The following is a 4904-nucleotide window of genomic DNA, read 5'->3' on the forward strand; positions in this document are numbered from 1 at the left end:
AAGTAAGTTGTGAAGAGGACATAAGGAGTCTGCAAAGGGATATAGATAGGTTAAGTGAGTGGGCAAAAATTTGGCAGATGGAGTATAATGTGGGAAAATGTGAACTTGTCCACTTTGGCAGGAGGAATGGAAAAGCAGTATATTATTTAAATTGAGCGAGATTGCAGAACTCTGAGGTACAGAGGGATCTGGGTGTCCTAGTTCGTGAATCACACAAAGTTAGTATGCAGATACAGCAAGTGATTAGGAAGGCAAATGGAATGTTGTCATTAATTGCATGGGGAATGGAATATAAAAGTAGAGATGTTTTGCTCCAGTTGTACAGGGCATTGGTGAGACCACATCTAGAATACTGTGCAGTTTTGGTCTCCTTATTTAAGAAAGGACATAATTGCTTTGGAGGCAGTTCAGGGAAGGTTCACTCGTCTGATTCCTGGGATGAAGGGATTATCTTATGAGGAAAGGTTGGACAAGTTGGGCCTGTATACACTGGAGTTTAGAAGAATGAGAGGTGATCTTATTGAAACATATAAGATCGTGAGGGGACTAGAAGGGGTAGATGCTGAGGAAATGTTTCCCCTTGTGGGAGAGACTACAACTAGGGGCCACAGTTTAAAAATAAAGGGTCCCCCATTTAAGACGGAGATGAGGAGAAATTTTTTCTCTCAGAGGATCGTGAGTCTGTGGAACTCCCTTCCCCAAAGAGCGGTGGAGGCAGGGTCATTGAATATTATTAAGGCTGAGTTAGATAGATTCCTGATTAACAAGGGAGTCAAAGGTTATAGTAGGTAGACGGGAAAGTAGGGTTGAGGTCGCAATCAGATCAGCCATGATCTTATCAAATGGCAGAGCAGGCTCGAGGGGCTGAATGGCCTACTCCTGCTCTTAGTTCATATGTTTGTATGTATGTTCGTATGAAACTTGAGTGCAATAATGTAATTGTATAAAAACACTCCTGTCTTCAGCAGAAACTTGGGAAACCATCAGGTAAGGTTACAGCAAGTGTTTCTTCTCTCAGTTCTGCTAGGGCCGAGATTGCATTATATGGAAGGTAAATGGCTTTACAGATAACAGATGGTCCATGTGACCTCCTGGACTGGTTTCGATTGCCTGAAGAGGTCAGTGAGGAATTTTCCAGAGTTTTTTTTCCCTTAATGACCCTGGGTTTTCACTTTTTTTGCCTTTCCCAGGAGATTACATGGCTGTTGAGGGGTGGGAAGTGTTTAGTCATGATGTTCCAGGCATCATAAGCGTAGGGCAGGCTTGATGGACCAGCTCGTCTTTTCCTGCCTATCAATTTTGTATGTTTCGAATGTTTGTAAATCTTTCCACGGTGGTTGTGGCTGTCGAGTCTACATCTCTCCCTGGCGACAACATCTCGAAAGATCTGTCTTCCTTGCAGGCAACAATGCAGCAAGTGGCAGCTGCATTGACATCTAAAACATGAGAGCAGGCCAGCCTGGGACCAGTCTGGGCTTCCACCAACACAGAAGCAAAGACTGCAGTTCTGGAGGCAGCTGGATCATCACTGGAGCACAGCATTGATGGTGGCTCCCAGACCCTGGCCACTGCCTCATGTCTGAGGGCTGGACAGATCTGGTCGCTGCTATTAGAGCAGACATACCATAGATCAATGGGGCTGCAGATCCAGGGCCCAGTGGAATGGCAGTGGCTGAAGTCCTGGTGCCCCACACTGCCGGCTCTCCCTGACAGTAGCACGTGCCAGGTTTCAGGTAGCACCCCACCACCCACCCCCTCAGAGTTCCATGTCAGTGTATAGTGCAGCCAGCAGCGACTCCCTCTCAGGAGCCAGCTGCCAATTAGTCGAGGGCCACCACAGACCCATGACCCTTTCGTACAGCATGAGGAGCCGAACACCTTTTGTGCTACAGTCCCTAAGGGAATAGTTAGACACTACACTAGGATAGGAGATAGGAAGGCATGGTTAGGCACGAGGGGGGAGCACGGTACTAAGAGTAGGAAGTTTTATAGTTTGGACACAAATATTGTTTCTCAGTAAATAAAAGTGTTTTGTCTGAAATACACTGTGCAGTTGACTTGTGCTTTGTTACTTATGGTTATGACAGTCTTTTAGAAAGGGGGGCACCCATTTAATGTGGACAGGTGATGCTTCATAGCAAAATCCTGTTGGTCAAAGAGGTCTGCTGTGGTCTCCTCTAGTAGGGTGGGTAGCAAAAAGTACAACTGAGGTGCTGAAAATTGCAGTCGATGAAGATGTCCTGCACAGTCTGCCCTCTGATGCCCCTTGCAGCAACGTGTAAGGACATGGACACGTTTGCATCACGGACTAACTGAATGTCCTGCGGAATGGAACACCTTTCTGCTCACATACGTCAGCGGCTACTCGGTATGCCTGGACCTGGGGAAATCCAGCTATCCTGTAGAAATCCCTGGCTCTATGCCCCTGCTGCCTGGGAAAATGCCCACGTGGAGGAATAAGGCTGCTCTATGAAAGAGGGCATCTGTCATCTGCACGGTGCACACCCTGACAGCTCCCTGACTAATGCTGCACAGATTCCCTGTGGCAGCCTGGAAAGATGCAGAGCCGTAAAAGTTGAGGGCTGCTGTCACTTTAATTGCCACCGACAGAGCAGCTGTGGCAGTGGATTGAGTCTGCAAATCTTCATGATAAAGTTGGCAGAAATGCCCAATGGCATCCTTGGAGAGGCAGAGCCCTCAGATGCACAGCTGCTCAGGGAGGTCCTTGTAGGCCCGGTATGGCCTGTAAACGTTAGGGAGGGTCATACCTGATGGTCTTCTGTCCACACTGCCTGATTCTTCTGGCCTAGACAAGCTGCTATGCAACTGCTCCTCCATTATGATGGCATAGAGTGGACTGCCCATGGGGAAAGCCATTCCTGGTCCAAAGTTAATCTGAGTGTGGGTTTGGGGGTAATTAAGTCGGGGGCCCCAAAATCTTTTTCTGGGAAGAGAGAAAAGCACCACAGTTGAATGAAGTGCAGGTGTCAGTGATTAAAAGTGTGAAGGAAGGGGTTAAAATGTGTACCTCAGAATCTGTAATCAAGAAGTGAAGTTGGTGCCCTCTTCAGCTCACCAACTCCTCACTTAATAAGGGAAGCTGTTAGACCATTTTATTCTGGGTGTAAAGTTATACCAATTGCAAGAGGGGCATAAATCCAGGAAACATCTGTGTTCTTGAACAGTGCAACTATGCAAATGAGCCCTAAAGGGCTTTGATATACATATGATTTGCACTGTTAAAAAGATCAAGAAAATTTGCATTTAGCACAATGGTGGCTTAAATGTACCCAATGGCAGTAAAATGCAAATTTCCTCTATCTTTTCAGATAATAACGGTGTAACAATGACATAAGACAATGAGGAAATTCAGAGCCTCAAAAACAGTGGGGGTAATTTTGATCTTCACAGCTTGTGTGGTAAACTAGCGGAGTGGATCGCCCGCCCGTTATAGATAGAACCTCAACAATTTTAATTTCCCTGTTTTCCGACTCCAACCCTGAACCGGAATTACCCTGAAATTGTGCTGAAATTATCACACAATTTCTGGACTGCTGCCTTTTCCTGCATCTGTTCCTATTTCCCACTGGTACTTTACGTAACACTGAGCCTTAACACCACCTCCTGCCAGGCATGTTGCCCTGCTGCCATGTGGTGAGAGTGCTAAACAAGGAAAACCTCTGCACACAACCTCATGCCACAGCATTTCCACTTGCCCAGCCATCAAACAAGGGGCTGAATCTTGCACTGCTCTGTCATTTGCTCATAGATTCCATTTTGTGCCTTTACAGTGGGTTTGCCTTTCCTTGCTTTTGATCTGCCACTTCTTTTCTCCCATGCAGTCCTTGGAAAGGCTGAAAAATATTTGAAATATACTTCCAGTCTCTCAAGTCTGGAAGAATTTTTGCCTACCCCCTCCCATCCCCAATATGCAGTTACTGCAGGCTGCCTCCCTTTGAGTAACCACACAACCTCCATTAGTGTCTTCCCTGTGCCTGGGCCAATGTACGTAGGCAGTGCTTTCTAATCATTTAAATGACCTGACCGTACAAACTCAAGCAAAGTCACGTTGTTAGTCTACTCGTGCATTGTGTGCATAATTGGTCCCATGTGGTATAAATATTGTTTGCTACAATGTGGGGTTAATTTTGTGCTTGAATAATCCTCCACTCCCAGTAGACATCTGTGCTTTGAAGGATCTCAGCTCACTGATACAACACTCTAGTCCTAAATCTTCTCTCTTGGAGCATGGCTCTCCACGGGAACTGTGGAATTGGTAAATGTACCCTGGAGTGGAATTCAGACAGAGTTGTGTTGGGGGGAGGGGGGATGTTGGAATTTGGGGAAGAACCCAAATGTGTTGGGCTAGTTGCACTGAAAATCCCAATCGGAGGCAGGGGATGGCAGGCACTTCTGTCTTCCTCCCCACCCACTTCCCAGCAGCAGTTTGGAACGTGTCTGTTCCCAGGCTATCTCAAGAGATCCCACCAGATGCGCTCCTGATAGGCCCGGTGGTTTCTAATTAGTCGTCCTGGGCGGCTGCCTGTAAGCAGCGTGGGCTTCATTAAAATATTACGCGTCCTTCGCCTGTTGAAGGACCCTTTTCCCAAATTGAACTGTAGGAGCGCCGGATTCACGGATTCTTAAATCTGCCCAGTAACTCTTGGTGTCAACAGTCAGTAAGCAGGCTGCATCAGCGATATTTAAACAGATCTTCAACTGTACTCAGGTACATCTCTAATTGTTCATTTTAGGCTGTTAGTATGCTTGTAGGTTTTTCTTTTGGCTACTATGGCTCCTATAGCTGTTTGCAAAACTTGAGCACAAGTGACAATACAACAGTGGGGTGTTATCCCATCTAACACACAATGTAAATTCATGGCTACTGCTTTATAGTGACCAAA

This window comes from Heptranchias perlo, chromosome 1 (assembly GCF_035084215.1).
Source record: "Heptranchias perlo isolate sHepPer1 chromosome 1, sHepPer1.hap1, whole genome shotgun sequence".
NCBI lineage: Eukaryota > Metazoa > Chordata > Chondrichthyes > Hexanchiformes > Hexanchidae > Heptranchias > Heptranchias perlo.